The sequence below is a fragment of the Capsicum annuum genome, chromosome 7 (genome assembly GCF_002878395.1).
Source record: "Capsicum annuum cultivar UCD-10X-F1 chromosome 7, UCD10Xv1.1, whole genome shotgun sequence".
NCBI classification, from domain to species: domain Eukaryota; kingdom Viridiplantae; phylum Streptophyta; class Magnoliopsida; order Solanales; family Solanaceae; genus Capsicum; species Capsicum annuum.
This window is the reverse complement of record NC_061117.1, coordinates 60,555,850-60,582,246: the sequence shown is the minus strand read 5'-3', so window position 1 is coordinate 60,582,246 and position 26,397 is coordinate 60,555,850.

Here is a 26,397-nt window from a genome sequence, read left to right as displayed (position 1 = left end):
CTCGAACTCTTTAAATCATGACTTAGAGTGACTCGGTAACTCATGAAACTTGAACTCTTATGGACTTGGGAGTTTCTTATAACTGACATAACTACACCATGTGAGCAGCATGGAGTCCAACGTTTTGCCCTCCTAAGGAGAGAACCCGACATTGGAGGGGGTGTCATACTCTTTCCAAGGAGTACAACCTCAATTTCTCAATCACAATCCCATACTCGGCCTCTGGCCCACAATCATCAATATCAATTGGCACGTAGTTTTGGAAAAATATCACATTTTCCGCTCGATGCTAAATACTCCTCCCAGACTCAGCTCAGAACACATTAGGAAATCCACCTTAATCAATATCAATTCGTGGGTCTATTATAAAGACCAAAACATAAATATATATCTCATTGGTAAATCATAAACAACTGTGGATTCCTAACTCGACTCAAAATCAAACAATCTTTCTCAACATCAAGATGTATCAATTCATTTAGTCATGGCAACATCAATAACTTTGAGAAAATATTAAGACTCATTATAACAACTCAATCTTATGAATCAATATAATCAATAATCCAATTTGTCATAAGGAAGCTTAAAGCTTGACACATGTCTTGAAAGCACTTGAAATACCAACTCATGGTAGAACATGAAATTCACAATATTAAATATCAAGTCATAATTTGGAAGTTGTAAAATAATCATGTATCAAAAACTTTAAGAAAAAATCATAGAACTCATTCTTGACTCTCAAGCTCAAATATCAATATATATATATTCAATAATAAAAATTCTCATAGAAAAACTTAAATCATGACTCTTATCTCAAATCATTCGAAAATCATCTACTTACAATAATAATATTCAACTCATGGCATAAGTTCTCAATTTAAGAAATAAAATGATGAATAGTCATGTGTATCGATCTTGAATAGCTCAAATATCATAAATCATTAATAAAGTAATTTGGGTGTAAACCCACTTTGCAAAATCATGGATTTCAATAGTAGAAATTAAGTCTTTGGGCACAAGAACGAAAGAAGTGTTCTTGTTCAAACCCCAAATACCTTGATTATGGATTTGAATGAACAAACTTGTTATAAACTCCTTTTCCACTTCTTGAGTTAGGGTTCTTGATGCTTTTGACTTGGGTACCTTGAATCTTGAACCAATTTATAAAATCTACGGTTGGATTCTTGATGTTCTTGGAAATTTGGATTGAATTTTTTAGGGGGAAACCCTAGTATTCTTGATGAAATGGAAGAAGAATGAAGTTTTCTTATTTACTTGGATATATATAAAGGGTTAAAATGGGTGGAAAAGACCAAAATACCCTTTTAAAACCACCCCTTAAATGTTCAAAAAATATGGCTGACGACATCCATGATAGGCCGTCAGACCCGTGATAGGCCGTCACGAAATGTCATCACGAAAGGGTCAAATTTTTTATTTTCTACCTAAGGCTAATGAAGTTGTCAAAGATCTTGTCAGAAAGTGACGACGTCGTCCAAAAACATGACAGCCCGTCAGAACCGTAGTCACCGTTTTCCAGCTTGACCATGTTGGAGTAAAATGGGCATAACTCTTTGCTCCGATATTGGATTTTAGAGAAATTGGTATCGTTGGAAAGATAATTCAATTATCTATATGTTAATGGGTCATGATCTCAAAAATTCCAAGTATAATGAGAGATATGCTAATTTAAAATTGACTATACCAATATCCTTCCCAAGAACTCAATCGGTAAGGAATGTTTTCATTCCCCCAATCGTTAGGACATTTTTAAGGCCTTAATACACACCATCCTTGATTAGAAAACAAACAAAGCACTATAATTTATTTCTCAAGATATTTATTCATGGTTACACTATTGGTTAGAGTCTCGGGGAATTACAAAATGGCTCAAACTTCCTCACCGGTTATCCGATTCAGTGAATCTTATGTCGATGGAAAGCTTATCCAATTCTCCACATGATCGAGAGTAGAATTTAGGGAAATACAACATGAGATAAAAAACACTCAATTTGGAAGTCATCCATATTTACTTAAAAGATGGATTTAGGCTTAAGAAACGATTGGGGTATTACAATATCTCCCCCTTGGAAACACTCATCCTCGAATGTTGCTTTTTGGCCAAGAATATATAGAAAACTGAAGACACACAGCTGAAAAAACTTGCAAATCTAAATCTATATCTTTCTAAAATTTGAAGTACTTCGTTGAATGTATAAACTCATGATGAGAATAGCTATACAGCTTGATCTGAGACTGGAAAAAAATAGATAGAGGACAACTGTAATTCTCGACTAAATCTGAGATGATTTGCCTTCTTCCTATATTAAAGAGCGGGCTCATACTGAGAGTTTAGAATTCACTTGATGTGATAAGGGTGCAATCATACTCATAGATGGTTAAGAGATAATTTCTGTAGGCATAGGTCATGAGAAACAAGGATAAGACAACACAATGGGTATTACATTGTCTGTACTCGAATACTTGGAAAACAAAGATTTTTCAATGAATGCTCATAGACTGAATCACAATTATCCATCCGAATCTGAAACTGATGCCTGATACACATACTGAACTAAATTCGTAAATTTTGGGTGTGATCAACTACTTATCGAATTGCTCATACCTTTGAAATTTTGAGTGGTAAGACTAGACTAGTTCGAAAAAAATGGAAGACCATAGAAATCTATCTGCCAAATTTTAAAAACTGGGTTGCTAGCTATACAAACTGAATCGTACTAGATACTCATACTTTAGTAGAGGATATCTTCAACACCCTCCCAAGGAATTCTAATGGTCTGAAGGAGCAAAGAACTTTAGGCAAGATCTAAACAAGACATCTAAATCGGAAATCATAAAATTACCATAATCCCATAACTTGAAACCTAAACCTATGAATCATAAGTCAGGATAAAAGTACTAAGCTTCAAGCAAGGCAACTCCTTACTCTCAACTCAACCACACTTCTCGAACACTCTCTTGACTATACTATACCATTCTGATACTATATTTGATCGATTCAACTTACAATCCTCACATGACACCGATACTTCCATCTACTCATATCCCCTTGAACCAAACCCCCTCATCGTTTTCATGCGTAACCTAGAACCACAAGATTCACAACATAACCCCATTCCAAATCATGAGCTCCCATACATCTACATTCTTACAACCTTTCACGTCAAGAGTAATTCTCATTCCACTTTGACAACTCCAATCCATCTGGCACTAGCCATTTACTAATATACAAGGCACCCATCCGCATGCACACACACACACACAACATTCAAGCCTATCTTTATAACCACATGCGCATTCCTAATCAAACACTTATAAAGCCTCTTCTTCATACCCTACACACCTCTTATCAAGAAAATTTCCATGCAGTCACCTCAAGCACACCTGACATACTCCTTGCTAATTGAGTCCTACACAAATGCTTCACTCCAATATTCCTTCCAACTCATGGAATTACACAAAATAAACACACCATAATCTTCCCAATCATAACACATTAAACCTCAACTAACCATAACATGTATCAAGGACTTAGCCTCAATCTTACTTCACATTACCACTAAGCCAAAGTAGGTATGGCACCTCCTATCGTTGATAAGGAAATATCTCTTCTCTCCTAACTAAACAACTATTTCACCACCACTATCTTAGGTAAAGAAAGATAACTAAAAGATTAGAGCATGAGGATCTAACACATGAATAGATACTATGAATAACTTGACACTCAACTGAGGCTTGAGGAATAAAGGATTTAACATCATAAACCCATCAAAGAAATACGGCTAGGGGACATGCACAATATGAATCTGAATTTCTTTCTTGCTTATCATTAAATGTAGCGCTTGAACATTGGAACTAAACATATCACAAAGCTTGAGTGCATAAGTCATGCATTGCATGACTTAAATTGGGATTTCGTAACTATGAATTGTTATCCCAATTGGTGAAAGGTCTGACACTTCGCATGTAACTATGAATCGTGATCCCAACCGGTGAAAGGTCTGAGACTCCACATTTCGGTAACTAAGTGAGGACAGGATTTTTTTATGGCATGCCTGGACATGAATCATGATCATGGAATCAAAATGCAAAGCATTAATAAATACAGGAATGACTGAAAATACTAAAATAAAAATGGGTCGAGCAGTATCCCTTCTCACAGCTATTCCACAACTTATTGGCATACCCACTAGAACTTGACAAACTAACTTGGTCACTTGTTCTACTATCTCCCCCTTAGACTAAACATCACACTTCTTGACTCAATTATTAGGAACATCGTTCATTGTCTAACTAGTCTTCCTCTACCTAGCAACTCCACGACACTTACTAATTATGCCACATACAATGACCCTAGAAAAAAAATAAAGCAACCCCATAAAACCTTGGGCAAGATTTCTCACCAAGAACACAAAATCAAACTTAATTACAAGTTGATCAAACTCAAGCTCTCGCATGCACTGTCCAAGCCTATTAGATCACTTCTCTGTAACAAGCACCATTAATCAAGAAATCATCACATCCACCTTCATAGCCACCATTCATCCAAGCTTAATCCTAGCGCTCAACATAACTTACAACTCCACCTCACACACACCATTCTCACTTGGAAACTATAAAACAAAACGTCAATAAACACTGGTCTACTTAAACCCCCTAATAATAATAATTGGTCATAATCATATGGCCTCTCTCATTTATAATCCATCAAAACGCCCGTCTTCTACCCATCATTACTATTTATCCTTCATACACAACTTAACTTAGTTCATAACTCTCTAAGCCTCAACTTAAATTTCCCTTGCAATCTCAAGAGCATCTAAGTTAACAACACTCATCCACTAAGTATCATCATCCATAACTTATACTTATCTTGTGCAACACACCATCAACAACTCTTTTCATACCTTAAGGAAACCATTATTTACCTCTACCAATAACTCCTTCTCTTTCTTCTATGAGCTGATATACAAGAACAATATCACTTCATAACTAACTCAATCATATGTAAAAGGCTCATCTATACATACTTTCAATAAATCATACTTTCTACCCTTTCTTGCCACAACACCTGTAAACCAGTTCTAACCAGCATGACAAAACAAGATACACAAGGAGTCGCTAGTGAATCAAAATAGGCCTCACCCGGCTTCACTAGTCTTTGATTTATATTTTGAAAAAGAATTTGAGATGGATAACAAACCAATTATTCTAGTGAATCAAAAGAGCCCCACACGGCTTCACTAGACTTTTAGTTCCAACATCATCAAGATAACAAGGTTATAAGAGATAGAAACTCACCATACAATATTTGATAATCTAAGAATACACATCTTACTCTGTCTTAATTGAAAAATTCATAAGGGAGAGGGAATAACATTAAACTTAGGAAACTTATAACATGTTGGTAAGCTCTTCTCAGGCCGCTTTGTACGACTTCTAAAATTTCTTTCTTGTAAGTCTGAAAGCATTATCAGAGGGAGAAAATTAGAACTCACTGATCATGTTACCTTAGGAATAGTACATAGATAAGGAAGTATAGATTATCAATATAGATTCTGAGAAGGAAATCTAGAAGCTCAACTGACTTGGGCTTATTGCATAATTTATAAGCAAAGCATGATAAGGCACTAATAGGGTACTTTCTAGCTCATTTACAACTTCGTAACTATCTGTGGGGACTGTTTAAGAAAGTACTATCTACAAAGAATTGAGTTTGACTGTCTTTAATACCTTAAAAATAAGGCGTGGATGCTTTGAATAGGGTAAGATAAGAATCTGTATAAGTTTCTCAACGAACCTTTCTTTAGCACGATCTAAGACTTGAAAGAATGGAGACCTTTCCTAAATGTTTTATAGCATCTTGAAGAAAAGTGCAGACGTCTCCGTACCGTTCTACAAGACTCTACTAGACACAGCTTCATAGACACCCTAGGACACTTAAACTCTGTGCTCTAGTACCAAGTTTGTAACACCCTAAAATTTGGATCCCGGGACGTCACACGGTGCTTAGGGGCGCAAGTGACCCCAAGCTAACCCTCCTACTGGCATAACCCATAAATAACTGGATAAAATGCTTAAATCTATATAAAGTTAGCAAAAATATAGAACATCTCTGAACTTGATCAATATAAACATGATCTTTACAAGATTACAACTCTACTTTTACAAATAAAACTAAAACTGAATACATCAACTTCTACTGACTATCTATGAAGCCTCTACTGGTACTGACTTCAGATAGATGGGTCATGAATCCCAACTAACCAATCTCAATACGACTAAAGTAAGAAAAATACAACACTTCTCAAACTGTAAAACTGACTCATGACCTCAAATCAAAAGGACTCATCACCTGCTGACTGGAAGCTGTGAACTGACTGAATATCGTATCTGCCCTATAACTTGTACCTACATTATAAGGCACTGTAGCATATTGAAATATATGGGGGTTAGTACTTTAAGGAATGTACTGATTATGTGTGGGTGCAATGCAACATTATAAATAATATCATAAATGATCATGAAAATCATGCATGTTGACGATAACAACTTTCTTCACTTGAATTAACCAAAATATATTTCTTGCAAATTATCAATAGTAATACAAGCATTATAAATCTCATAAATCATTATACTTAACTCAAACTCTTTAAATCATGACTTAGAGTGACTCGGTAACTCATGAAACTTGAACTCTTATGGACTTGAGAATTTCTTATAACCAACATAACTACACCATGTAAGCCGCATAGAATTCAACGTTTTGCCCTCCTAAGGAGAGAACCCCACATTGGAGGGGGTGTCGTACTCTTGCCAAGGAGTACAACCTCAATTTCTCAATCACAATCCTATAGTTGGCCTCTGGCCCATAATCATCAATATCGATCCTACGGTGGCATGTAGTTTTGGGGAAATACCATATTTCCTGCTCGATGCTAAATATTCCTCCCAGACTCAGCTTAGAACGCATTAGGAAATCCATCTTAATCAATATCAATTCGTGGGTCTATTATAAAGACCAAAACATAAATATATATCTTATCGGTAAATCATATATGACTGTGGATTCCTAACTCGACTCAAAATCAAACAATCTTTCTCAACATCAAGATATATCAATTCATTTAGTCATGGCAACATTAATAACTTTGAGTAAATATCAAGACTTATTATAACAACTCAATCTTATGAATCAATATCCTCAATAATCCAATTTACCATAAGAAATCTTAAAGCTTGACACATGTCTTGAAAGCACTTGAAATACCAACTCATGGTAGAACATGAAATTCACAATATTAAATATCAAGTCATAATTTGGAAATTGTAAAATAATCATGTATCAAAAACTTTAAGAAAATATCATAGAACTCATTCTTGACTCTCAAGCTCAAATATCAATATATATATATATATATATATATATATATATATTCAATAATAAAAATTCTCATAGAAAAGCTTAAATCATGACTCTTATCTCAAATCATTCAGAAATCATCCACTCATAATAATAATATTCAACTCATGGCATAAGTTCTCAATTTAAGAAATAAAATGATGAAATAGTCATGTGTATCAATCTTGAATAGCTCAAATATCATAAATCATTAATAAAGTAATTTGGGTGTAAACCCACTTTGGAAAATCATGGATTTCAATAGTAGAAATTAAATCTTTGGGCACAAGAATGAAAGAAGTGTTCTTGTTCAAACCCCACATACCTTGATTATGGATTTGAATGAAGAAACTTTTTATAGACTCCTTTTCACTTCTTGAGTTAGGGTTCTTGATGCTTTTGACTTGGGTACCTTGAATATTGAACCAATTTATAAAATCTATGGTTGGATTCTTAATGTTCTTGGGAAATTTAGATTGGATTTTTCAGAGAGAAATCCTAGTATTCTTGATGAAATAGAAGAAGAATAAAGTTCTCTTCTTTACTTGGATATATATAGAGGGTTAAAATGGATAAAAAATACCAAAATACCCTTTTAAAAATGACCCTTAAATGTTGAAAAAATATGGCTGATGACATCCGTGATAGGCCATCAGACCCATGATAAGCCGTCTCGAAATAACGTCACAAAAGGGTAAAATTTTTTATTTTCTTCCTAAGGATGATGATGTCATTAGAAATGTCATTAGAAAGTGATGACGTCATCAGAAATGGCATCGAAAATGTAACAACCCGTCAGAACTGTCGTCACCGTTTTCCTTCTTGACCATGTTAGAGTAAAATGGGCATAACTCTTTGCTACGATATTGGATTTTGGAAAAATTGGTATGGTTAGAAATATAATTAAATTATATATCTGTTGATAGGTCATGATATCAAAAATTCCAAGTACAATGAGAGATATGCTTGTTTGAAGTTGACTACACCAATATCCTTCCCAAGAACTCAATTGGTAAGGAATGTTTTCATTCGCCCAATCATTAGGAATTATTTAAGGCCTTAATACACACCATATTTGATTATAAAACAACCAAAGAACTATAATTTATTTCTCAAGAGCTTGATTCGTGGTTGCACTATTGGTTAGAGTCTCGGAGAATTACAAAATGGCTCTAACTTCCTCACCGGGTGTCCGATTCGGGTGAATCTTATGTCGATGGAAAGCTTATCCAATTATCCATATGATTGAGAGTAAAATTTAGCGAAATACAACATGAGATAAATAACAATTAATTTAGAAGTCATCCATATTCGCTCAAAAGATAGATTTAGGCTTAAGAAACGATTGGGGTATTACAAAAGGATATAGCATATCGATGGTATGAAGAGTGGAAGCATCTTAGGGGTGATTTTTATGAGTTCTCTTTGTGGGATGACTTCTCTAGTGCTTTTCTTGATTGCTTCTTTTCTCTGGAGTTGATGGAGGCAAAAGCTGAGGAGTTTATAAACTTAAAGCAAGGCAAGATGATGGTGAAAGAATATGCCTTGAAGTTCCACTAATTGTCATGATATTCTCCTGAGCTAGTTTCAAGCATGAGGGGTAGAATGAGGAAATTCACTTCTAGTTTGTTTCTTGAATTAATTTTGAAGAGCAAGGCTACTTTGTTGAACAAGGATATGGATATATCTTGACTTATGGTGTATATACAATAGGTTGAAAAGGAAAACAAAAAACAAGCAGAGATGGGAGAGAGGTAGAGTAAGAAATTTTGGTATTCAGGTCAGGGTGGAGGTCAATAACAGAGTGATAGGGATCATGGAAAATGGTTTAAGAAGAGGTGGGGCAACTCTGGTTCCTATTTGATGGCTAGTGCACCTTATTCAAACACATTTGAAAATCATCAATTTCAGAGTAGTAAGGATTCAAGGGCAAGAATGCCCAATCTAAGGCCATTAAGACCCAGTCAGCTCCATCCTATCCTTCTTGCAAACTTTGTGGTCGGTTGCATCATGGTTTCTGTGATGAAAGGAGGAATTAATGTTTCAATTATGGCCATTTGGGAAGTATGCAGAGGGATTGTCCCATGGGTAAGGTTTCTTTGGGGAAAAATAAAGTTTTGTCAGCCATATTATCAGTTCTTACACCAAAAGGGTACCACCTCTAGTACCGACACTGGCTAGAATTGTCTGTATGTTCTTACTACTCGTCAGGAGTTTGAGGCATATCCTGATATCGTCACTAGTATGTTAAAACTCTTCTCTAATGATTTGTACTATTTACTTGATCTGGGGTCTACCCTTTCTTATATGGCCCTATTTGTGGATGTGTATTTTGATTTTGATCCTGAGTGTATTTTGAACCCCTTTTTTTTTTCTACCTCGATGGTTGCTAAAAGGGTCTATAAGGGTTATATGGTATCTATCGGTGGTAGGAGAACTTTGGTGGATTTGATTGAATTAGACATGATAGATTTTGATGTCATCATGGGGATGAATTGATTACATTCGTGCTATGCCTGTTTAGACTATCGATCCCGTAAGGTTATTTTCAAATTCCCTAATGAGATAGTTATTAAATGGGAAGGGAGTTACCTAGTGCCTAAGGAAAGGTTTATATCATATATTAGAGCCCAAAAATTAATTTCTAAGGGGTGTTTCTATCATTTGGTTTGATTTAAAGATTCTAACTCGGAGGTCCTTCTTTACAATTCATTCTCGTGGTTAGAGAATTTCTTGAGGTTTTCCCTGATGATCTTCTGGGTGTCCCTCCTAATAGGGAAATTGAGTTTGGAATCGATCTTCTCCCGAAAACTCGTCCTATCTATATCTCTCAATATAGACTGGCTTTAATTAAGTTGAAGTAGCTTATGGAGCAGTTGAAAGATTTTTTTAACAAAGGTTTTATCCAACCTAGTATGTCTTCGTAGGGTGCTCCTATTCTTTTCGTGCATAAGAAGGATGATTTTCTTAGGATGTGTATTGATTATCGTCAGTTGAATAAGAAAATGGTGAAGAATAAGTACCCTCTTCCTAGGATTGATGACCTATTTGACCACTTTAGGGTACTAGACTTTCGATCGGGTTATAATCAATTAATGATTACGGAGAAGGATATCCCTAAGTCTGCCTTCTGTACCCGGTATGGATATTTTGAGTTCTTGGTTATGTATTTTGGGTTGACCAATGCCCAGTGAAATTTATAGATCTCATGATTCAGGTATTTCGTTAGTTTTTAAACTTGTTTGTAATTGTTTTTATAGATGACATTCCAGTATATTCAAAAAGTGAGGTAGATCATGTTGATCACCTTCGTATTGTGTTGCAGAACCTAAAAGATCAGTGTTTGTATTTTAAGTTTTCAAAGTGTGAATTTTAGTTGAACACTGTTACTTTTTAGGGTCATGTTGTATCTAGTGAAGGGATCATGGTGGATCTATAGAAAGTTGCAGTGGTTAAGAAGTGCCCAAGACCCACGACTCCAGACAATATTCAAAGCTTCTTGGGTTTAGCCAATTATTATAGGAGGTTTATGTAAAGCTTCTCATCAGTTGTCGCACTTTTGACTAAGTTGACTTAAAATAAGGTGAAGTTTCTATGATCTGATGCTTGTGGGGGAAGTTTTGAGGAGCAAAAAAATAAATTAACTTCTGCTTTGATTTTGACCCTACTCGAGGGTACTGATGGCTTCATGGTTTATTATGATGCGTGTCGAGTGGGACTTGGTTGTGTGTTAATTCTGCATGGAAAGGTGCTACTATATGATTCTGGGTAGTTGAAAGTTCATGAGAGGAATTATCCTACTAATGATTTAGAGGTATTGGCTGTGGTGTTTGCATTGAAGATTTGGCGACACTATCTATATAGGGCCTATGTTGACATTTATTCAGATCATAAGAGCCTGCAATATGTATTCACCCAGAAAGAGTTGAATCTCAAGTAAAAGAGATGGCTTGAGTTGCTCAAAGACTATGATATAAGTCTCCACTATCACCTAGGTAAAGCTAACATAATTGTTGATGCTATTAGCATGTTATCTATGGGTATTTTATCTCATATGGGTAAAAAGAAGCAGGACTTGGTGAAGGATATTCATCATTTGGCTAATCTTGAAGTTTGTCTCTTAGATTCTGAGGATGGTAGTGTATTTGTGCAAGAGATGGTAAAGTCATCTCTTTGTGTTGAGGTAAAGAAGAAGCAAGTGTTAGATCCTATCTTGATACAATCCAGAATAATGTTGGTAGGAAGAAGGTGATGGATTTTAAAATTGGTAGTGATAGTATCTTGAGGTACCGAGGGAGGTTGTGTGTTACCGATGTGGAGGGGCTGCGAGGTAGAATTTTGGTGAAAGCTCATGAGTCACATTATTTGGTTCATACTAGTTCAACAAAGATGTATCATGACCTTAAGGAGATTTATTGTAGGATTAACATGAAGAGGGATATGGCTAATTTGGTGGCTAAGTGTATGGTGTGTGAACAAGTAAAGGTGGAGCACTTGATGCCTGGTGGGTTGTCTCAAGAAATTAAGTTGCCTGACGGAAATGAAAAATGATTAATATGGATTTCAGTACTGGTTTCGAAGTTTCAAAACCAGTTTGATTCTATTCAGGTCATCGTGGATAGGATGACTAAGTCTACTCACTTTTTACTTGTGAGTACTAATTATTCTACCGAGGACTGCGAGGTTGTTTAATTTTATGAAGTTACATGGTGCTCCAGTTTCCATCATTTTAGATCATGGTATTCAGTTCTAATATCATTTTTAGCGGTTGTTCCAGCGAGGTTTGGGGACTAATGTAACCCTTATTACCACTTTCCATATGCAGATGAATGGACAAGCGGAAAGGACCATTTAGACTTTGAAAGATGTTCTTCGAGCTTGTGTAATTGATTTTGGTGGTAGTTAGGTTGACCAGTTTCCTCTTATAGATTTTGCGTATAATAATAGCCATTACTCTAGTGTTGGTATGGCTCTATTTGAGGCATTTTATGGTAGAAGGTGTAGATCTCCTATTGGGTGGTTCGAAGTTTGTGAGACAAAGTTGTTCGATCCTTATTTAGTTCATCAAGATATGAAGAGGGTGAAGGCGAGTCAGGATAGGCTTAAGACTGCCTAAAGTCACAAAAATTCCTATACAGGCGTGAGGTGAAGAGAGTTGAAGTTCGATGTGGGTGATTAGGTTTTCTTGAAAGTGTATCCCATGAAGAGAGTAATGCAATTTTGAAAGAAGGGGAAGCTCAGTCCCCGTTACATTGGCTCCTATTTGATTTCAAAGAGAGTGGGAAATTTCGTCTATGATCTAGAATTGCCTGCAAATTTGGGTTCTATTCATCCTGTAATTCATGTGTCTATGTTGAAGAAATGTGTGGGTGGTCCTTCCTTGGTGGTGCCTATCGAGAGTGTTGGTATTTTGAATTCCCTATCGTACGAGGAGGTCTCGGTGGAGATCTTGGATAGACAAGTTTGTAGATTAGGGACTAAGGATGTAGCATCAATAAAGGTCCTTTAGTGGAACCATAAGGTGGAAGAAGCCACTTGGGAAGCGGAGGAAGATATGAAGGCTAAGTATCCATTCTTGTTCTATGCATCAGACGAAGGAACTTAAGGTATGAAGTTTATTTTTTCCCCTGGGTTTATCATTCGATTCTGGTGTAATATTGCTATTTTTCATGTGAAGAGTATCCTATCTCATTATTCAGGGATGAATGAACTTGAGGGGGGATAATGTAACACTCTAAAAAATTTTGTGCATTTTATTTTTGGCTCTCTCGAGTTTGAAACTTTGATTTTTGACATAAATTGTGTTTAGGCATATGAATGGGGTATCCAGGAGAGTTTTGGAATTTTTGGATGGGGTTCAGGGTGATTTTGGACCCCGAAGGTAGTGAACCTCTACGATATCACCATGTCACAGATATTACACTCTATGATAGCCAGCGTGTCATGGAGGTTAGCCTCTGCGATAGGCAGTGTGGCATGGAGGTTAGCCTCCGTGATGAGGTCCGTACCATGCCACTATGTAAAATTTGTGGATTTTTTGCTTTGTTTACTTGGATGAGGGGTATTGAGGTCTTTTCACCTCTGTATGAACCTTAATCATAATATAGTCTATTTCTTCCAGTTTTAAGATATTAAAAATCCCTAATTTCACTCTCAAACTCAAAATCCCCAAGAGAGCCTAAGGATTGCATGTTTCGTTCATTTTTTGAGTTTCAAACTCGAATTACTTTCCAATTCTTGTGTGTCTAAGGCATGCATCTCTTTCCCTATACTTATATTTTCTTAATGTCAAGAAAATTGGTTTATTATTCACGATTTTGATGTTGGATTTTGAACTATGGGTTGAGGGTTTTCGATATAAATTGTTTAAATATTTTCTCATTATAACTATTGAACTACTATGCTTTACATTGTTGATTTATACACTCATTGGGGTGTATGGGAATGGTGAATAGAATAGGGATACAATGGATTTCCCAAGATTGTAAAACATGGAAATAGGGGTACAAAGGAATCCCCAAATAATTAGTTTGGTATGGAAATTGGTAATAACCTCAACCCACTTGCATAATTGGTTTTGGAATATTAATTATCATTTGGTTTGGCTATTCTCTTTGAAACTAATGCATTGCATAAATATTTAAATGGATAAGAATGATCTTGAAAACCTTGAGGGGTTATGAAGGAATCCCTCGAGTGATTTTAATAACGGAGTCTATGAGGTACGGAGGAAACCCTAAGTGCTGGCTTAATGATATTGCCTGCAAGCTATATACCACTTAATAATGCCTTAATAATTGACCCTCAAGTTGGTGGATGGGTTGTGTGCAAAATATTTTAATTTGGGCTTAATGGGGGTTGTGTTAGCTGGTTGTGAAAGTATGAGTACAAAAGACTTATATTGGAAACTCATGTTTGCCAACATGAGGGGTGATCTTGATGACCAGGAGTTTGTGGTGTACAACAGAATCCTCTAAGTGTATATATATAATTGTATCATGTTGGCGAAGTTTACATTGAAATCCTCAGCCTTCTATGGTACATCCAATTCGTGTGACTAATATGCGTTGGGGCCCTTTCAGTAAGAGGCTGAACCCATATAGCCCATGGGTGCCTATTTATGACTGTCAAGCTACACAGTTCAAGTTAAGGTTTTAAAATTCATTCTAAGACCTGTTCCCTTCCTCGACATGTGATATATATATGTATGTATTGCATATGATGTTGTGCACTGGTTTAATGGTTTCTGTATTATGGATTATGGCATTATTTTATGCTTTATCCCTGAGTTACATGCTAACGCTCCAACCGCCAACCGTATTCAAACAATGTATTCCCATGCGATGCAGAAACTAGTCATACTTCTACTCCTTCTGCACAGTGATTAGGTGATCGTGCGACAACTCATGAGTCAGACTAAAGTGGTGAGCCTGCATTCTTCGAAAGATCCTATTTCATGCTCTGGGTTTCCTTATGTTTTGACTCTTTTATTTGGACTTATTTTTTGCTATAGCCGGGGGCATGTCCCGACCATACTATCTTTGGTTTTGTTAGAGTTTTTGTTGGACATTACTGTGGACTTGGGATTGGTTGTTGATTTCTTAGACTTCTTTTGAGTCATACTTATCTATCTTATTTTATGTTTGAAAGTCTGTTGTTATATTATGTTGTGTTCTGGTTGACTAGGCAAAGGGGGTGCTCTTGGGTCCTCGGTGGACTTGAGATACCGATCATAGCCAGACCCTAGTTCATTTCGTAACATGTTTGCTGAGTGTTGATTGAACTTTTTCAGCCTATGACGGCGGTGGTTTATGAAAGGCCCGATTAGGTATTATTTGTCCGAACTAGACGACACTACTAGAAATTACCCCTATGGCAATGGTTCAAAAACTATTGCAATATATATGAAAAGAGTTTCCATATATCTACCACAATGATTTGACAAACATCCCATATGCTAGCGTTGCCATAGATCTGTAGCAACGGTTTTTGCAATGGTTTCCAAAACTGTTGTCATAGACTCATCTATAGCAACACTTATTCTCCCCTTCTAATGCGACACTTATTTTTTCAGTTGCTACAGTTTGCAACCGTTGCCATAGATATTTGGCGACAGTTTACAACTGTTGCAAAAACCCTATTGCAACAAGTTTTTGAAAATACTACAACAGTTTTTGAGGCTATATCAACGGGTTTTAAGAGCTATTGCAACCATAATTTGAAACCTATTGCAACGGACTATAAAAGGTGTTGCAAGCACATAATAAATCAATAAGAAATTAATTATATAATAATAAATATTACTGAAATATAATATGCTTATAATATAATTCATAAAAGGAATACATTAATCAACATAATCATAATGCCAAATATCCAACTTATATAAAAACAATTCAAGAGATGACACAAATAAATTTACAAAAAGTTCTAAATGATTCCTTAAACATGCCTTTCAGTTTAAGAGCCACCATTACTTTCAAGGAATATGAATAGTCTTCCAAACTAAGTTCAAAACACAAATGAAATCTTCTCAGCAGTCAGCTTGCTGAGAGTCCACTACCTACATGCTTATAACTGTAAATCAACCCCTCTTATGTGGTCTCCTCACTACGAGAAGAGAAGGGTTTTGATATGATGTACTTCTCAGGTTCATGACCTTCAGATTTCTCAGTGTACATTGTACGAACTTTGGCTTTACTGGAAGGTGCTTGTGATGAATCTGACGTTGTTATTAAAATAGTTGCTCCTGCAAACTACAAGAAGAACAATAAAATTGATGAAAGTATTTATTGTTTTATTGTCAATAAAAGTTTCAATCCCTAAAAGCCAATGGATGGCTGCAAGCTAATAGTGTCTTCCATTTTCTTGAGTATAGTGTATCGGAAACAACCTATTCATGTCGCACAAGGTAGATAATGCATAGACTATACACCCTTTTAGACCTCACTTGTGGGTTAACACTGAATATATTGTTGTTGTATGCAAAGTAATAATAATGCCAGTTCTAATATTCAAGACTGTTAGAAAGATTTGTCATTAATTGTGTAATTTATATTTTCTAGATAGCATGGTAATTTCATCATTCATTATTTTTATGGTTCCATTTGTGATTATGATGAAAATTTCTCATAGAAAATGACATAAAGCAAACCAAACTAGCTCTTGAATCAAGACAACACACTACTCTAGCATTACTTATAGAAAGACAAAAAGATACGGTTCGATGCAGAAATTATCTCGAGTTAGTAGAGTCCGGGGAAGAACTGCACCCCAAGAGGTGTGATATAAAAATTGTACCCTAATAAAATCATTAGTGGTTATTCCACAACTTGAACTCGTGACCTATAAATTACACAAAGACAATGAGGACAACTTTACTGTTGCTCCAAAGCTGCCCTTCTATTCTAACATTACTCATGATAGAAGAAAGCTAATAGGAAAGATTGAAATTTGATCTTATATTCATACTAAGAGCTTAAATTCTCCAACCAATATTAGCAGGATAAAATATAGACCAAAACAAAAATACACAAGAGTAAGAAAGGGGATGGAAATTAAAAACAGAAGCCTCTTCTTATTTATTCAACCAACAAGCACCCTTCATTCACTCAGCAGCCAATAGAACCACCTTCGGCAAAGGATGATCCGGTTCATACCCTTTTCCGAAAAATTATTTAATGTTTGGAGGTTAAATGTTAGTTGTTATGAGTAAATTGTGCACACCCTTTGTCAAATTTTTGGCTCTGCCACTGCTACAAAATTACATGAGCTTCAAAATAAGTTGATCATGAGTTTAAGCAATCTCTTATAGTTGCTTTGAGTTCTGAATTTTCTTGATAATCTGCTTTGAGTTACCCACTTATTGCATCCTTTTCCAATTTTTTGGGAAAGCTAATGGTTTGTACAAACACATGAAAATCTTCTAGTTTAGTTCAATAAGAATCAAGGCAAGTATGTATTGGTTGATATTATATCCTACTAATGCTACATAAACTTTCAATCATAAAACAAATAAAAGACTACATATTCTGGTCATATATGTGATCACATAAGAGGAGTCTAGAATGGGAAACCACTGTTAACCAAGAAAAAGCAGAGAAATTAAAAAGTACACAAAATTGGGTTTAGGGTTTGGTAAACTAAGAAACCATACATACAAAGGGTGCAGTTAAATGTTTTCTTTCATCTCAAACAACCATTCTTATCGTCAAGTCTTTTGTACCTTATGAAATAATTTGCCATGAGTCTAACGCGAAGTAAAGATTAGCTTATTATGATAATAAACCTAATAAGCTTAATTCACTTTTTGAGTAACTTGATAACTGCTAACGAGGTCCAAAAAAGCCCTCGATTAACTTGGAAGTTATGTTAGAGAACCAAATCATCTTAGACTAATCAAATAAAGTAAAATAGATACTGAAAAATAAACACAGAGAATCACTAAGCTAAGAAAAGATGGATCCAGGAATGCAAACTCTATTCTTTATATTCTACAAATGTCAGATTAATTATTTAATTCTATAAAGATATGATAAAAACGATTAATAACATTCTTGAGATAGAAACGTAGGCATTTGAGAGCTACAACTTTTACGTGCATGAGGTTACCTATTTCATATCCTATAGCAGAAACTTCTCCATTCCACCAAAAGGTATGTGTTGCCTCACTTAAACTAGTAAACCAATCCACTGTAGAAAAGGATAATAATAAGTAAATCAGAATATATCAGTTGTTACTGAAAACAAGCCTCTTAAGTCCCAAAGAGCAAGAATACAGAAATTGAGTAAATAAACTTTTAATACTAAAAGGCTAGTCTATTATCAGTGCCCTACAGAACAATCAAAGTTTCAAGGTGGTAATAGTGATTGTCATCACTTATGTATATTTCTCCTAACTTGTCTTCTATCTGATTCATATCTAACTCTTCATCTTCAATGTTAAATATTTTTTCCCACATTATTTTCTTTACGTCTAGATCTATTCTATTTATTTACCCAAGTTATCTGCACCCCCCTACAATTGGTATCCAAGTCTATGCTAATTAAAGTTACGGAAGTAGTATATATTTGGATTTATTTGATTAATTTATTAAAATTAGATTTAGATATCTACCAAAGTATTATAAATATTGTTTAGATGAATAACGTACAAAAACCACAACAATATAAAGAATTAAAACAAATAATATCTGAAAAACGTAAAGAATTAAAAATAAGGATAGAAAGACTATAGTATAACATAATTGCCGGAGTTAGTAAAAACTCAATAAATGCACAAAAATAAGAAATATCAAATTTAGAATCAACAATATATAGTCTAGAATATATATATATATATATCAACATAACCTATATACATTTAAATAAAATAAACAAAGAAGAATTTATAACAGACGAAAAAACATATGGAAATCCCGAAGGACTAAAAATAAAAGTAGTATTCTCTAATTTAGGAAGGAGATATAAGAAAATAGTTGAACATTTATATTTACTGTTAGAAAAAGAAAAATTAAAATTAGAAGATAAGTTGACAGCCATGGTAAGAATAGAAAGAGAAAACGAAGATATAGACAGAAAAAAGGAAATAGATAAAATAAAAAAACAAACCACAGAAGAAATACGAAAAATAGAAAAAACTAAAAATAGTAGGATTGCTGAATTAGAAAAATAACTACAAATGCTAAAAGATTTATATGAAAAGAGACAGAAAGAAAAAGAAGAAAAATATAAAGAACAAAAATTATTAAACGAGATAAATCAATTTAAAGAAAAATAAAAAATAAAGAACCAGAAACCAGTGAATTAGAAATAAATGCAATAGATGCTGAAGAAACAGATAATTATGATTCGGAAGATAGTGAAACGTATACAGAAATTCTAGAAAACATAGGAAAACTAGAAATTAATGAAAAACAAGAAGTAAGTAATAAAGAAATCTAGAACTAATACATATAGAAGTAAATACTCTAGATAAAAATATAATACCTAGTACATCAGAAATAAGAAAACCAATGTATAATTACAAAAATAAGTTTAAAAGATATAATCCAAAGGATGAATATAATAAATGGACACCAAAACAAATAATTAATTACAACTTTTTAGATTTAGATTGTGTAATCGATACAAATAAAATAATACAACTATAGGTAGGATACATGTCAAAACAATTATTAGATAATAAAATAGATACAACAAATACACTAGAATATATAGAAAAGACATTAATAGGAACAGTAAAATTATAGTTTTTAAACCTAGCCGAAGCAAGTAAAAAAGTACTAAGATCTAATAATAAAACAGAAGGAACCTCAATACCTACTAAAATACTACCAACAGAAATATTGACAAAATATGAAATAGCTATAAGATAAGAATTTAGTAGTATAACAACAGAAGAAGAAGAGCAAAATAAAGAGAAAGATACGAATAGGAATTTAATGTTAAAATTAGCAATATGTAATACGTGCTATATAGATGAGTATACATGCACATTTAAAGAATATTATTATAAAGGAACATATAATATAAACGAAAGTAAAGAAATAAGAAGATTATATTTTAGAAAATTACCTGAACCATTTAGTTCAAAAATAATAAAGAGTTGGGATGAAGCAAAAATAGTAGATACCCTAGGAGCAAGAATAAAATTCTTACAACAATGGTATAGAAATCTATGTGAAAAATATAGAGAAGAAATAAAAATGGAAAAAACATTAATAAGAAATTTAGCATGTTGCAAAGATAAAATAGCACTTCAATTTGGATGTGAAGAAAGATATTATAAGAAAAGAAAAAGACATAAGAAATATAAGAAATACAAAAAATCAAAATATGAATATAAGAAACCAAGAAAAAGATATTATGTAAAAAATTATAAATATAAAAGACCATATAGGAAAAAAAATCTATAAAAGAATGTACTTGTTATAATTGTGGAAAACTAGGACATTTAGTTAGAGATTGTAAATTACCAAAAAATAAACAAATATCAAAAATAAAAATAGAAAATACATAATATATGCAAATAGATTATATAGATTATGAATTAGAAAGTGAAGATAGTATATAGGAAATTTTGGAGAATGAAACAGATAATGAAATAGATAGTGAATTAGATGAATCAAATGACTGAAAAAGATATAAAAATAAGCCGAATAACTGAAGAAGCTATAAAAATAATAACAAAGAAAGAATATTTAAATGAAGAAAGGACAGATCAAAAAATAATATTTGACAGTAATATATTTGACGAAATAAAAAGAAAAGAGTTAGACTTAAGTATAGAAAAATATTTAAAATACCAACAATAAAAAATATATTTAGTAGAAAAAAGGAAGAATACTACATAGTAAGATAAAAAGAACATATAATAGACTGTAGATATGCAAAAGGAAGAGCTAGTATAGCACTAGTAACAAAAAGAATAATTAATAAAGAAATAAACGATATAAAAAAGTAAAGACCCAATAAAATATGTACACCTTGGAGGAACAGAGATATTAATAAAAGCATATTTTAGAGAAGGAATAGATACACCAATAGAACTATATTTAGCAGATGATGGAATTATAAAACCTATAGAAAAAGGTATAATAACAGCCATAAAAGAAAATTTAATATACCAAAAATTTAAATTTATAGTAAGTGTGAATTATTCAGTAGCAATAACAGATAAAAATATAGATAAATCATTAGTATTATATTGAAAAATATCAGAAATAGAACTAACCTCAGGAATTAAAATATTTACAGCAAGATGTAAAAATCTATATGTATTAACAACAAAACAAAAAATAACAGGAAAAAATAAAATTAATAAAATACAAATAGAAAGTTCTTTTGAACAATTTGTAAAAACAATTGATAATAATAATTATAGTTACAAAGACATAAATATAGAAGAAGATTTAGAAATAATAAATGATAGAATAAGTACAACAAAAAGAATAGCTCATGAAAAACCAGAATCATCAAGCTCATTAAAAAGAACAAGTTATGAAACAACTTCAGCAGTTAATTTAAATCAATATTATATAACAGGAACAATAAATGAAAAAGAATATTTAATACTCTTAAACACAGGACAAGAAGAAAATTATATAGAAAAATATCTAGTAAAAAGTGAAGAAATAAAATCTAATAGTGATATATGCCCAGATCTACGAAAGAGTCTGATAAACATTAAAGATACGACAGAAAAAAATAATAATAGGAGTCAGAAAAATAAAAATAGAATTTGAAATAAAGGAAGAAATGCAAAAAACAGACATAATATTAGGAATAAAATGGTTAGAATAAGTAAAATCATACAATATAGAACACACACAATTATCTATAACATATAATAAAGAAAGATTATTCATAAAAAAAAAACTTTAACATGATATGAAAATATATGTACTTGTAAAAATAATAGTAGAAGGATATTATAATAGGTATTATACACCTATGATAGATACAGAAGTAGAAGCAAACTTATGTAGATACAACTGTTTACCAGAAAGTAAATGGAATAAATTAAAAACACCAATAGTAGTCAACGGATTTAATAATGAAGGAAGCTTAATTACATATAAAGATAAAAATGTAAAAATACAGATATGGGATAAAATAATAACAATAGAAGAAATCTATAATTATGAACTAACATCAAAAGATATGCTTTTAGGAATGTCATTTTTAGATAAATTATACCCACATATAATAACTAAAACAGATTGGTGGTTTACAACACCATGTAAACAAAAAGTAAGGGCAAAAAGAGTTATCAATAAAATAAGAAAGAAAACTAATTGGATAGAAGGAAGTGAAACAATTACACAAAAGATAAAAAAAATATAAAAAATACAGAAGACACAGTAGAACTAGTTGTATTTTCAATAAATAAAAAAGAAATAACTATATTTTCAATAGATAAGGTAGAAATAATAAAGAAAAAATTAAGACAATTATATAGTGAAGATCCATTAAAAAGATGGGAAAAACATAAAACTACTATACAAATTGAATTAATTGATAAAAATAGCATAATAACTCAAAACCCATTAACATATAATTTTGACAATTTAAAAGAATTTAAAATGCATATAGATGAATTATTAGAAAAACAGTATATACAAAAAAGTAATAGTAGACACAATAGTCCAGCATTTATTGTAAATAAACATAGTGAACAAAAAAGAGGTAAAAGTAGAATGGTTATTGATTATAAAAATTTAAATGTAAAAACTATGACATATAATTATCCAATACCAGATAAGATATTAAAAATACGACAAATACAAGGATATAACTATTTTAGTAAATTTGACTGTAAATCAAGATTTTACCACTTAAAGTTAAAAGAAGAATCTAAGGAATTAACCGCATTTACGGTACCACAAGGATTTTATGAATGGAACGTATTACCATTTGGACATAAAAATACACCTGGTAAATATCAACATTTTTATGAATAGTTATTTTAAACAATTACCTAATTGTATAGTATACATAGATTATATACTACTATATACAAAAACTAAAGAGGAATACTTAAAATTATTAGAACAATTTACAGATATAATAGAAAAATGGAGAATAAGTTTAAGTGAAAAGAAAACCGAAATTATGAAAAACCAAATAGAGTTTTTAGGAATACAAATAGATAAAAGTGGAGTAAAAATGCAACAACATATAGTACAAAAAATAATAAATTCAAAAGAAGAATTATATACAAAAAAAAATTACAATCATTTTTAGGATTAGTAAACCAAGTAAGAGAATATATATCAAAATTTGCAGAAAACCTAAAGCCTTTATAGAAAAATTAAAAAAGGATGTAGAATATAATTACAACGAAGAAGATAAAAAACAAGTCCAGAAAATAAAAATACTTTGTAAAGAATTACCAAAATTACAATTTCCAGACGAAGATAAAAAATTTATATATATAGTAAAAGCAGATGCAAGTGAATATAGTTATGGAGGAGTACTTAAATATAGGTACGAAAATGAAAAATTAGAACATCATTGTAGATACTACTCAGGTACATTTAATGAAACAGAAATAAAATGGGAAATAAATAGAAAAGAATTATGTTCATTAGATAAATGTTTATTAGCATTTGAACCATATATTGTATATAACAAATTTATTGTGAGAACAGACAATACGCAGGTTCGCTGGTGGCTAACAAAGAAAATACAAAATTCAATTACAACAAAAGAAATTCGGAGACTAGTATTGAATATATTAAATTTTACATTTACAATTGAAGTAATTAGTACTAACAAAAATGTTATTGCAGATCACATATCAAGACAAAGCTACACAAACTGATATAATAGAAGATGGTGCTTTAGAAAAAATACTCAAAACCCTAACTACGCTTTCAATAAAAGTGGACAGTATGGGTAATGAAATAGAAAAGCTAAAGACCAATGAAGTTAAACTGAAGTCTGAAGCTACAAATCAGCTAACTCAACAGTGTGCAGAGCTATGTTGATCGAAAGACATTAAAATTCCAGAGCTAAAAGGAGATGTTGGGACACTCCATAAAACTTATAATGTTTACCAATCTACAATTGCAGGTGCAAACAAAGGAGTTAGCGGACAAAGATATCAGAACATGAACATGAATAAGATATTTGAGAAGCCATTTATACCAAAAATACAAAAAGACCCCTTGTACATACCCCTACAAATTACCATATATCGAGATAGTTTGAACCGAGATAAAAAAAGTTATAACCATCTAGCCCGAGGATACATAGAAAATATCTACAAAGTACAAACTTTTCTAAACCTTAACCCCAGAGCTACAAATATCCAAGAACCAAACACAAACTATATAATCCAAAGATTGCAAGGTCATAACAAATTAATCGCACTACCCAAAACTAACTCAAACTTAATAAAAACTTGTTTTGACTATGAATTATTAAATACCATATATACCTAAGATGGAGAAGAACTATCAGCTATAGAAGAATTACATAAAATATTCACCACTTATAAAAGAGTAATCAAAGAAAATCTATTTTATATAAAGTTTTATACTGCACCAGCAGAGATATTATACGACGAGATCAAACCAGTTATACAAGTTGTAAAAATAGGATTAACCAGAGATATAATTATACCAGAAGATATTGTACAGCAGCCAGAGATACCCAGAATTGAGATACCTGATTTCTATGCAAATAAACGACTTATTGGACTAGCTACAATTATTCAAGAATTAACAAATAATTATATCAATGGAAACCCAATATGGAGCTATTATTCAAGAGACCATAAAATGATTTATTCAAAATCAAGAGAACTACGACAAAAAGATATGGAAGATGTCAGACAATGGATAATGACGTTACTTAACCCAAAAAAACAATCTACTGCAAGAGCAATTAAGAAAGGATTTATTTTAGAAGGATTATTAACAAGATATTGCAAGATAATTGGACACAATTATCCAGACCATCAATGTTTGAGATGTAATGGAGAAGATAATATCATCCTAGAAGTCCAGTTAAAATAAAAGAAAAAAATCAACCATGAAGATAAGGACGCCAGCTAGACACGAAACAATAATGGAAGAGATAAAAAGACAAGCTATTAAATTGTGAAAGTGACATGTAGATAACTTTCACAATTTCTTGTACATAAATTGTAAATTATTGTATCGGTAGAATATTAAGCACTAATAGGTTTTTGTCTTTTAGTACTTTAAGTCATTTTCTCTTTTTTAAGATATCAAGACTTTTTGACACCAACCATAATTAGCTTTTATAGATGTAAATAGGATAACCTTTCTTTTTTGATTTTTGTAACATCAGGAAGAATACATAGGAACCATGTAAATTATTCATTTTCTCATTATAAATAGAGGCATGGAAGGCAGCAGAGAAAGCAAGCCTTCATGCGTTGAAGCAAACACTCTTCTTTCACAACAAACTTTTGAATATTTATTAAAAACAGGTATAATTCAATGGAAAAAACTATGGATGAACAAAGCTTAGAATAATCAAACCTACCAGAACAGGTATATTTATTTATGATTATGAATAGCTAAACTTTTAAATTTCTAACAATCATGATATAATAAAATAAGTTCATGTTAGTTGCTTTATAGTAGAAATATTCGAAAAATAGCATGTTAAGAAGTTTATTAGTAAAGTGGAAAAGGAGAAAAATTCCTAAGAACTATATCATCCTAAAGGTGAAACCGGTGAGGCAAGAAAGCCGTGATAGGGGAGTAGCCAGAGTAGAGGCACTGTTTAAGGGAAAAGTATCCAGATTACCATGCTAATAGTGACCGAAGAATATGTTATTTAAGAATAATCTAATATATAGTAATCTAAAATGATCATATTTTGTTATGTGTTTGATTGAAGGAAATATTTTGAAAAAAATATCATATGAAAAATGAATACTTATTTATCTGACGAAATGATAGATAAGTTTAAAATACTTGTTTTGTATGTACTTAAGGATATAGAAATTGCAGATATAAGAAAAATCATATTGGAAAAAATATTTGATAAATATTTTATGACTAGAATAAATTACATACCTTACCTACCTAACTACTCTTATAAATACTTACATACCAAACCTACACATCAACCATGATAAATTACGTATATTTAGAATATTGAAAAATGGATATAAAAAATATACAATTAATAGAAAAACTAATGAAAAAAAATTTAGAAGAATATATGAGAACCAAAGATATAAAATATATAGAATACCTTAATGAAAATATAGAAGAATTAATAAGATTAAAACAAACAACTAAAGAAAATTATGAAAAAGCATTTAGTTAACCCACCTAAATGACATATAATTTTGAAGTACTAGTTTTATACATACTTAGAGATATAGAAATTATAGACGTAAAGAAAATAATATGGAAAAAAATATTTAACATTGAAGATGAAGAGTTAGATATGAATCAGATAGAACACGAGTTAGGAGAAATATA